General features: G+C 46.2%; 1 long non-coding RNA gene across 1 annotated transcript; it reads left to right on the top strand.

Moving 5' to 3' along the window:
- Window positions 1-227: 227 nt before the first annotated feature.
- On the top strand, window positions 228-2,132 carry LOC133950600 (uncharacterized). The gene is made up of 3 exons (XR_009920393.1): window positions 228-351; window positions 1,011-1,086; window positions 1,873-2,132. It is a non-coding gene; the product is annotated as an uncharacterized LOC133950600 (long non-coding RNA).
- Window positions 2,133-12,716: the final 10,584 nt, after the last annotated feature.

The raw sequence follows: 12,716 nt of genomic DNA, 5'->3' as shown, positions 1-12,716 counted from the left end.
GTTTTTTTCGGAGTTCCCTTCTGTTATTAGGTGACCCACCTGGCTGCGGGACACCAAAGGCACCTGAAACCACATCCTTCTGGACTACTGCCTTAAAAACGCCACCCCAGCTCCACCTAGGGGGGACCCAGGAACAAGCAGTCAGCAGAGTACTACGGGACCTAGGAGACCTCCACCTACACCACCAGAGAGACCCACGTGACAACAGGACACCAAGGCACCCAAACCTCACCCTACTGGACCACAGCCCAAACAACAGCCCAGCTCCAGCTAGGCGAGGCCTAGGCACAAGCTATCAAGCTACCACGCCATCTACGGGTCCAGGGAGATCTCCACCTACTAAACATCAGGGTAAGAGCTCCCTCCAGTGATTTTCCAAAATGTCTTTTAACAGAGTGAAGCCCGTACCGTCGAGTGGTTTAGGACACAGACCACAGCTCACACATGCACACACAAACACATCCCCACAACCCCTGATGTCTGTAGGCACGCACTTAGCATCATTATGCAAGCATGGCAAACCACGCAGGATAACAGGCATGGACACAACACCCACATACACTTTACATCAGGCACCAGACCCGGCAACCCGAACGGCGTCAAAACAAATATTCCAGCTAATACAGGCTGTACACCACAAACAGGTAACAGACTATGCAATTTCTAGCAACACTTTCCCACCCGGGATGATGCGCCAAGTAACCAGATTAACAGACTTCATCAAACCGGCTACACCATCAGACACCACACGTCATAAGGTTCGAAACAATACAGACAACTGGATGAGAACTAACATGGTGATACTACAGGAACATTACACAAATACAATACATACCCTCGGTCATACAGCACACAACCCCATAGCCTTTCAAATAGCTTCTGGATGGGCGAGGAAACGTTATGGCCAGAGACTCCGGCCAGATACCATAACAACAACAGAAGGTATTTTGAACAGGCATAGGCAACATAACAACAGCAATAACAATAATAAACCTTCTACCACAACAAAGACCAGGTTGGAGGGCTCCCTCTCCACCATCCCGGAACTATCGGATGAAGACGAATTCCCACCACTACCAGTCAGCAGTAAGTTACCCCCTACAATTCAACCTTATTTAATTCCACAGGCCCGGACACCACTTCTCCCCACCCCCACCCAGTGCCAGACAACACTGGATGGCATACAACCTCAACCCCAACGATTGAGACAGGACCGCCCATATCAGACCAGCAGACAGATGACACTTCCTGTACCCCAAACCAGGCCCCCCCTACAACCGACACTACCTGACCACCCCATACCCAAACCACGACGTAGACTACTGAATGGACTACCGACCCACCCTAACCCTAACCCTTACCCTAACCCTAACCCTAACCCTAACCCTAACCCTAACCCTTACCCTAACCCTTACCCTAACCCTAACCCTAACCCTAACCACTACAAGGGCCCTCGACAAACCCCGAGGGCACCTGTACCTGTACTACCGACTTCCAGACTAACCCCTCCAGACCCAAACACCTCCACCCCTCCCACAGTGAGGGGCAAGAAAGTAGTCTCCTGGGGACCCGAACCGGTCTCCCAGGAGACAGGAGCTATCTTAAAACTATACCCCAAACTCTCCCCTATCGTACCGGCAGTGACTAGACGGAACTCCCTTACCACACGACTACCTCTAAGCTCCAGTACCTCCGACACACCGACTACCATTACAAAACGGACACAACAAATAGAAGCCCAAATCCATCAATTACCGGACACACACAACAATACCCTAGAACTCCAATCCATATCATTAAACACCCAGAATAACTCAAATGTCTCCACAATTAACCATGACACTATTTCCTCTTCCCCTTCGACACCCACAGGTGTTGCTGGTCCCCGGAATGGCGCAAAGGAACAGCGAGGAGCCCCGGTAACCACAACGGGAGGGTCATCAAACATGATGAGCGGGCAATTAAAGGCTAACAATGCCATTGAAACCGTATCTGAGACCTCCCTACCACCACTCCTCCTCGGAAGTCCACCTCCCACCGGTGCCATTCGGGGACCCAGCACACCTTCACTCCCCGACGATAGTCCCGCAGGACCCTCCTCCACCTCCTCCCCATTCAGCTTACCACTATACATTGCCACACCAGGTAATTATCACCCTACATCACACATTGCACGACACACCCGGAAACTCCAGGACTGGTCTTTCAAAGGCCGCAGACCAGTCCTGGTGTTGGGGGATTCAAACATCAACAGAATCCCCCCCCACAAAAACCCAGACTTACAACTTGACAGCTACCCGGGGGCCAACATGTACCACTTTTTAAAGATCTGTGAGAAAACTGTCCCCAACCCCAACACAAAAATAGTGGTCCTCTCCATTGGGATCAATAATAAAGACCAGGACCCCAGGCAGACTTCCTGCAAACAGCTAAAATCCCTTTACAAACAAGCTCAACTTGCCTTCCCTAATGCCGACATATACTTTCCTATCATAAACTTCTCAGACAATCTCAGCAATAAACAACAATACAATTTGAAATATATTAACAACACAATAGCCACCTACTTCCCGTTTTTAGCAGAGATCCCTCATGACACCTTTTTAACAGAAAAGGACAACATCCATTGGAAGCCGGCTACTGCCCAACTCATTTTCGATTATTGGTGTAAACAGTTAAATTTATAGTACCACCCAAACCCAAACCGGGCACAAACGCCACTTCAAACCCTGTGCCCCATACTGACTCTGTAGTTGACTTGGGGTGGAGCTCTACGGCAAATATTCTCAACTTATCCACATTATTTACTCCAACCTTAGATCAGATCCGGTTATTGGAAAGGGGTCTTTCATTCATCCCACGCCCGTTGCAGTTTGACTGGGAGGAATTTCATAGGGACTTACACCAATATAACAGAAGGTTAAAAATCATCAGTCATTTCTATGATAAACCGGACCACATCCAGACACCCTTCATTCACAAGTCTAATTGGGAACCCACCACGGCTCAATCACACATAGCCACAATAAACCTGTTGCAAAAGAACAAACAGGCCCTGCGTTACTACCGGCCCCCAGGGGACGTTGTAGACAACCTCTCGGGGCCGGAACGCAGGGCCTTAGAAGAACTTATCCAAAATCCTAATATCATCATTAAACCGGCGGACAAAGGTTCAAAAATAGTCATCATGGATAGACAGCAATATTTACTGGAGGCAAACAGACAACTCTCAAACACCACACATTATAAACCCATTCTGTCAGACCTACAAGGTCAAACTCAACCACTTCTTCGTAGCATTATACAATCTTTATATGACAATAAAACCATTAACCACAAGCAAAAAATCTACCTGTTTGGCCCCGACCAACCCCGCCCCCGACAGTTCTATCTTTTACCCAAAATCCACAAGGAACCCCCATCATGGACCATTCCCTATGAGGTTCCTCCCGGCAGACCAATAGTCTCAGATTGTAATAGTACATCATACCATATTTCAGAATACATCGAACACTTCCTAGGACCCCTTTCCAATAAACATCCAAGCTACATCAAGGACACTTATCATTTTATAGATACTATCCGGCCCATGGTTGTTCCAAATCAGTCTCATTTATTTACAATAGACATAGACAGTTTGTACACAAATATCAATACACAAATCGGTATCAAGGCTATCATATCCACTTTCAATAACAACCCCGACAACAATAGACCGGACAATGCAATTATTCAACTTCTTACCATCTGCCTCAACAATAACGACTTTTCATTCAATAACAAACAATTCCTGCAAATCCATGGAACAGCCATGGGCCAACGATACGCCCCGTCATACGCTAATATTTACCTGAGCGAGTGGGAGCGAGAGGCATTAGCCAAGTGCACCCATAAACCCCTCACCTACCTCAGATTCTTAGATGACATTTTTGGAATATGGCAACACGACATTTCTTTATTTTCTGATTTCATTGACACATTGAATAGCCACCACCCGTCCATTAAGGTTAAGTACATCATAGATCCATTACAAGTTAATTTTTTAGATACAACTGTTTTTTTTGACCGGTCAAATAATTTGTCATACTCAAAACTACTTACCAAGGTTTACTTTAAAACAACAGACACACACGCCCTTCTTCATAAAACTAGCTACCATCCGAAACATACATTTAAAGGCATTATTAAATCACAAATCATCCGTTTTTATAGAATATCATCCCGTGTAATAGACCTGCATTCTTCCATTTCCATCCTGTTTTTTAGTCTCAGATCTAGGGGCTATTCTAAACGCTTCCTCCGCCAAATCAAGACCAGCACTTTGGCGTCTCTCGCTCCTACTCGTTCCATTCCCCGTATTGCTCCACCCCAGGTCCCGGTACCATTCATATCTACCTTCTCACACAAAATCAAAGGACTACATAACATCATCAAACAGAACTTCATCCATACTCAAACCCTACAGCCGGCTTTCAAAAATCACATCACCATATCAGCGTACAGGAAAAACAAAAACCTCCACAGTTTACTAATACGGTCTAAATATTCAGATAACAAACCACCAACACAAACCCAATACCACACACACTATAAGAACAGAAAATTTATCTCAAACCTTCACAGCAATACAGCATTTCCCACATTAGGCACATTTACACTCCACACCACCAACGTCATTTACATCATTACATGCACCACCTGCAATAAACATTATATCGGCGAAACAAAACATTCCATACTCACCCGACTAAAACAACACATATATAACATTGGGGAAGGCAAGTTGACCACCCCCCTCATTAACCACTTTCAGCTCCACTCCGTCAATAACCTCATAATTTCCGGTCTGGAATCTGAAGACCATTGGACCATTGGGCAGAGAAAGAGGGCCGAAAAATTATGGATTTTTAAGTTAGGCACAATCACGCCAGCAGGCCTCAACGATAACTAATCATACTCATAGGACACCCACCCGACAATCCGTTCAAAGTTCTCGCTCATGTAGTCTTCCTTCTCAGCTCCCCCGTTCGTTTTTCCCCCCCCCTTTTTGGTTTTTCTCCCCTCTATGGCTACCCATGCTGCCTGGGTCCACTCAGGCCCCCCAAGGCACCACTTTAACACACATGCCTCGGGGGGAATCGATCAAGGGTTCTTTGGACCAGGGGCGTCATCTCTGCCACTACGCTACTATTCATTTTACATTTTTGGTTTCATAAATCCCCATTTTCTATTCTATTCACTAATATATGATATTACAGTATTAAATAAAATCACTTTCATAGTTAAAATTAATCCCTAACCGCGTCCACCTAGTCTTTTATTTTACTTTTATTTATTTGTCCTTCCATAAATTATTCAGACAGAATGACGCCCATTATTACTCCAACCCAGGCAGCAACTTTATTTACCCTTTCTCTGTCCCGTGGTCCTTGCAGACGTGCTCTGCCTGGGGATCATACCCTGGTCCCCCGTTAGAGGGAGCGGAGCTCTTCCAACCTTGTCACCACTACTCAACAGATCAATAGGCCAGTGCAAACAAATCATAATCATGAACCCTGAATCCAAACCCAAACCCAACCCTAACCCTAACCCTAACCCTAACCCTAACCCTAACCCTAACCCTAACCCTAACCCTAACCCACCACTACCAGTCATCAGTAAGTTACCCCCTGCATTTCAGCCCTTTCCAATTCAACAGCCCCGGACACCACTACTCCCCACCCCCACCCAGTGCCAGACAACACTGGATGGCCTACAACCGCAACCTCAACGACCCAGACATGACCACCCATACCAGACCAACAGACAGAAGACATTCCCCTTACCCCAAACCAGGCCCCCCCTACAACCGACACTACCTGACCACCCCATACCCAAACCAAGACGAAAACCACTGTACGGACTTCCGACCTACCCAATATATAACAAGGGCCCTCTACAAACACAGAGGGCACCTCTACATCTGACTACAAGACAAACCCCTCCTGACCCAAACACCTCCACCCCTCCCTCAGTGAGGGGCAAGAAAGTAGTCTCCTGGGGACCCGAACCGGTCTCCCAGGGGGCAGAAATCATCTCAAAACCCAACCCCAAACTCTCCCCCATCCTACCGACAGTGACTAGACGGAAAACCCCTATGACACGACTACCCCTAAGCCCCAGTACCCCCGACTCACCTACTATCAGTACAGGAAGACGGACACAGCAAACAGAAGTCCTAATTCATCCAGTACCAGACACACAAAACAATACCCTAGAACTACAGTCCATATCACTCAACACCCACAGTTATTCAAATGTTTCAACCATCAACCTTGATACCATTTCCTCTCCCCCTTCTACACCCACAGGTGTTGCTGGTCCCCGGACTGGCACAATGGAACAGCGAGGAGCCCCGACAACCATAACGGGAGGGTCACCTAACATGATGAGCGGGCAATTAAAGGCTAATATTGCCACTCAAGCCGTATCTGAGACCTCCCTACCACTTCTCCGCGGAAGTCCACCTCCCACTTGTGCCGTTCGGGGGTCCAGCACACCTCCACCCCCCGAGGATAGCCCCACAGGACCCTCCTCCACCTCCTCCCCATTCAGCCTACCACCACACACTCCCACATCAGGTAAATACCATCCCACATCACACATCGCCCGACACACCAGGAAACTCCAGGACTGGTCTTTCAAAAGCCGTAGACCAGTCCTGGTGTTGGGGGATTCCAACATCAATCGAATCCCCCCCCACAACAACCCAGACTTACAATTAGACAGCTACCCGGGGGCTAACATGTACCACTTTTTAAAGATATGTGAAAAAACGGTACCCAACCCCAACACAAAAATAGTGGTCCTCTCCATTGGGATCAATAATAAGGACCAGGACCCCAGGCAGACTTCCTGCAAACAGTTAAAATCTCTATACAAACAGGCCCAACTTGCCTTCCCTAATGCCGACATCTACTTCCCTATCATAAACTTCTCAGACAACCTCAGCGTTAAACAACAGTACAATTTAAAATACATCAACAACACAATAGCCACATACTTCCCATTTTTAGCAGAGATCCCTCACGACACATTTGTAACAGAAAAGGACAACATCCATTGGAAGCCGGCTACCGCGCAACTCATTTTCGATTACTGGCTCAAACAGTTAAATTTATAGTAAGACCCAAACCCAAACCGGGCACAAACGCCACCCCTAACCCTAACCCTAACCCTAAACCTTCTAATCCCAACCCTAACCCTAACCCTAACCCTAACCTTAACCCCAACCCCAACCCTAATCCTAACCCTAACCCTAACCCTCCAAACCCTATGCCCCATACTGACCCTGCAGTCGACTTGGGGTGGAGCTCTACAGCAAACATACTTAACTTATCCACACTATTTACTCCAACTTCAGATCAGATCCGGTTATTGGAAAGGGGTCTTTCATTCATCCCACGCCCATTACAGTTTGACTGGGAGGAATTTCATAGGGATTTACACCAATACAACAGAAGGTTAAAGATCATCAGTTATTTCTATAATAAACCGGACCACATTCAGACACCCTTCATTCACAGGTCTAATTGGGAACCCACCACGGCTCAATCACACACAGCCACAATAAACCTGGTGCAAAAGAACAAACAGGCCCTGCGTTATTACCGGCCCCCAGGGGACGTTGTTGACAACCTCTCGGGGCCTGAACGCAGGGCCTTAGAAGAACTTACCCAAAATCCTAATATTATCATTAAACCCGCGGACAAAGGTTCAAAAATAGTCATTATGGATAGACAGCAGTATTTACTGGAGGCAAATAGACAACTCTCAAACACCACACATTATAAACCCATTCCGTCAGACCTACAAAGTCAAACCCAACCACTCCTCCGTAGTATTATACAAACTTTATATGACAATAAAACCATTAACCACAAGCAAAAAATCTACCTGTTTGGCCCCGACCAACCCCGCCCCCGCCAGTTCTATCTATTACCCAAAATCCACAAGGAACCCCCATCATGGACCGTACCCTATGAGGTTCCTCCCGGCAGACCAATAGTCTCAGATTGCAATAGTACATCATACCATATCTCAGAATACATCGAACATTTCCTTGGACCCCTTTCCAATAAACACCCAAGTTACATCAAGGACACTTATCATTTTATAGATACCATCCGGCCCATGGTTGTTCCAAATCAGTCATACTTATTTACAATCGACATAGACAGTCTATACACAAATATCAATACACAAATCGGTATCAAGGCTATAATATCCAACTTCAATAACAACCCCGACAACAATAGACCGGACAAAGAAATTATTCAACTCCTTACCATCTGCCTCAACAATAACGACTTTTCATTCAATAACAAACAATTCCTGCAAATCCACGGAACGGCCATGGGTCAGCGATACGCCCCGTCATATGCAAACATTTACCTGAGCGAGTGGGAGCGAGAGGCATTGGCCAAGTGCACCCACAAACCCCTCACCTACCTCAGATTTTTAGATGACATTTTTGGAATATGGCAACATGACATTTCTTTATTTTCTGATTTCATTGACACATTGAATAGCCACCATCAGTCTATTAAAGTTAAGTACATCATAGATCCACTACAAGTTAATTTTTTAGATACAACTGTTTTTTTTGACCGGTCAAAAAACTTGTCATACTCACAACTACTTACCAAAGTTTACTTTAAAACAACAGACACACACGCCCTTCTCCATAAAACTAGCTATCATCCGAAACACACATTTAAAGGCATTATTAAATCTCAAATCATCCGTTTTCACAGAATATCATCCCGTGTAATAGACCTGCATTCTTCCATCTCCATTCTATTTTGTAGTCTCAGGTCTAGGGGCTACTCCAAACGCTTCCTCCGCCATATCAAGACCAGCACTTTGGCGTCTCTCGCTCCCACTCGCTCCATTCCCCGGATTGCTCCACCCCGTGTCCCGGTACCATTCATATCTACCTTCTCACATAGAATCAAAGGTTTACATAACATCATCAAACAGAACTTCATTCATACTCAAACCCTACAGCCGGCTTTCCAAAATCACGTCATCATATCAGCTTACAGGAAAAACAAAAACCTCCACAGTTTACTAATAAGGTCAAAATACTCTGATAACAAACCACCAACACAAACACAATACCACACACACTATAAAAACAGAAAATTTATTTCAAACCCTCACAGCAATACAGCATTCCCCACATTAGGTACATTTACACTCCACACCACCAACGTCATTTACATCATTACATGCACCACCTGCAATAAACATTATATCGGGGAAACAAAACACTCCATACTCACCCGATTAAAACAACACATATATAACATTGGGGAAGGCAAGTTAACCACCCCCCTCATTAACCATTTTCAGCTCCACTCCGTCAATAATCTTATAATCTCTGGTCTAGAATCAGAAGACCATTGGACCATTGGGCAGAGAAAGAGGACAGAAAAATTATGGATTTTTAAATTAGGTACAATCACGCCAACAGGCCTCAATGACAATTAAGTACACTCATAGGACACCCACCCGACAATCAGTTTAAATTTCCCTCTCATGTAGTCTTCCTTATCAACTCCCCCGTGTTTTCCCCTTTCCCCCTCCCCCCTTTTGTTTTTTTTCCCTCTACAACCAGCCGTGCTGCCTGGGTCCACTCAGGCCCCCCAAGGCACCACTTTAACACACATGCCTCGGGGGGAATCGAACTAGGATTCTCTGGGCCAGGGGCGTCATCTCTGCCACTACACCATTATTCATTTTACAATTTTGTTTCCATAAATCCCCATTTTTCATTAGTCTATGTTACTCCAGTAATAAAATACCACCTTCATAGATAAAATTAATCCCCAACCAGGTTTACTTAGTTTTTTAATTTTATTTTCCTCCATAAAATATAGACAGAATGACGCCCAACAAATACTCCAACCCAGGCAGCAACCGTATTCATCCTTTCTCTGTCCCATGGTCCTTGCAGACGTGCTCTGCCTGGGGATCATACCCTGGTCCCCTGTTAGAGGGAGCGGAGCTCCTCCAACCGTGCCACCACTTTAAGATCAATAGGCCAGTGCAAATAAACCATACTCATGAACCCTGAACTCTAACCCTAACCCAACCCTAACCCTAACCCTAACCCTAACCCTAACCCTAACCCTAACCCTAACCCTAACCCTAGCCAAAGTCCTGGGTCCATCCCCGTTGCCACAGTGATTGTAGAAAATAGACAATCAGTTCAAATCTTGTGAGCTTCAATCCGGCTGGAAGGTAACCTAGTGTAGAATAACATACGAAAAACACAACAAAATCCCCCCCACATCTGGTTAAACAGCCTATACAACAAAGATATTTTCACGTTGTAGAAGGAACAATGATTTCCTTCATGGGGAATTCCATAAATTTCATTCCCCCTGGGGATTCGAGCCCAGGTCCTCCACGTTAAGAACCTAGACCTTAACCCTGAGGCCATAGTTATTGTTAAACAGCACACACCAGATAAAATTACCTGGATATTTTCTAGCCACCGCCCCCCAAAGCAACCAATCAGATGGGACCCTAATTTTCCCTCCAAAATTCAAACAGGATCTGCCCTTCTAGCCCAATCACAAACGACCAATTTGCAAATACAACCAACTGATAGGTGGTTTGAGCCTTGGAGGAGGGACACACTTTCCCTCCTTCAACACTTTTAAACCACCAGAGCTACCAGTCTGAACAGCCTCCTCTGAAGAAGCAACAACCACTGCGAAACGTCAGGGATTTTAAAACCACTCTACGGTACGTCACCTTAGACTCTTTTTATCTTTTATCTCTTGTTTTAAAGCAGCTTTTTGCTTTTTAACTATTGAGATTGTTTGTTTTTAATTATTTAAAAGTTAGAATTTTTGATCATCCTGGGGGGCTTCTGCCCGAGGCCTTGTCTTCCTCCAAAAAACAGTTTTATATCGCAAAAAGGACCTCCTCTCCTCCTTTTTTGCTTTTGAGATGGAGATTACTTGTTCCTCTCAAAAACTTTTTTGAGATCTCCTCCCCCTTTTTTAAGAAACTGTGACAGGGGACTATATCTGGACCCATGCTTTTTGGTGCATTTTTTCTGTGGGTTAAACACTTTTAATAACATTCTGGAGACCTCCCGGACAAACTCTATCTCGCACTGGGACGAGCACACCGGAGCTCCTCTTTTTTGTATCAGTGTCCCCACCAGGCACCAGGGCACCAGAGGCCAAAGACCATCTCGCTGGAGCACAGCTGGTAAAACCTCACCGAACAATCCAGCACCCCAGCTCGGCAAAGGACGGCCAGGAGCAGATCAACCAGACCACTGTTGGACCTCCATGAGACCTTCACCGACGCTGCCAGGGTAAGAACCCCCACCAGTGATTATCAAAATATGTTTTTTAACAGAGCTAAGACCGTAGCGTCGAGTGGCCAAGGGCTCAGACCACAGCTCATGCACACAACACTACCACCACTGATGTCAATTAACACGCATTCAACACCACAAAACAAATACAACATTACACCCAGGACCACATACACAGACACAACACCCACCCACATACTCAATCATGCACCTGACCCGGAAACTCGAGCCGCTGCCAAAAAACTATTCCGTTTAATTCAGGCCATACACCATAAACATACAACCGATCACTCACTTGCAACTAACACCTTTCCACCAGGAATGATGAGGCAGGTCAACAGACTATCAGAATTCATCAAACCAGCCACACCCTCTGACACCACACGACACAAAATACAAAACAATACAACACACTGGATGAAAACAAACATGACTATATTACAAGAACACTACGCCAACACCATACATACTCTCAGCCAGACAACACATAACACTACAGCACTACAGATAGCCATTGGTTGGGCTAGAAGGAGATACGGGCAACGCTTCAGGCCAGACACAATTACAGCCACCGAACATGCATTGAACAGACACACACAACACCGCAACATGATTAACAAACAAAAACCTCTTTCCACACACAAGAGCAGGTTGGGGAGTTCCCTCTCCACCATCCCGGAATTATCCGACGAGGACGAATTTCCACCACTGCCAGCCTCCAGTAAGTTCCCACTGACATCCCAGCCACACAGGACTCGACAATATCGTGCACCCCTCCTCCCCACCCCTACCCAACCCCGGACAGTACCTGCCATGGACACTCAACAACCACAACCTTCTCGACGTACTCAATATGGCCCACACCCGACTTTCAGACACATGACTTTCCCCCTCCCCCAAACCAGGACCCCATTACACCAACACACACGACTTGCTTTACCTACATCAAGATCACAGAATAACACCCCCCCGAACGTACTACCCCACCCGCCCATACTCAAGAAGAGCCCTCTACAGACACAGAGGGCTCACCCACAACTGACTCCCCCCAGTCTCACCAGGGAGCTTAAACTAGCCCCTGAAGAATCAAACATCCCCACCCCCTCCCTATCAAAGGTAAAAACAGTCTCCTGGGGACCCAAACAGGTCCCTCAGGAGACGGGAGGAATAACATCCGATCCCCACCCTTCCCCCGTCCGACAGAAATTCACCAGACCCAACACTTCAGTGACACTACCATCCCCAAACACCCCAGACTTACCGACTACTAATATACAATCAAGGCCAAACAGACACACACAACAGATAGAGGCCCAAATCCACCAGCTACCGG

This window comes from Platichthys flesus, unplaced genomic scaffold (genome assembly GCF_949316205.1).
Source record: "Platichthys flesus unplaced genomic scaffold, fPlaFle2.1 scaffold_52, whole genome shotgun sequence".
Lineage (NCBI taxonomy): Eukaryota > Metazoa > Chordata > Actinopteri > Pleuronectiformes > Pleuronectidae > Platichthys > Platichthys flesus.
The sequence above is the reverse complement of the archived record's forward strand: the minus strand, read 5'-3'. Positions and strand labels throughout refer to the sequence as shown.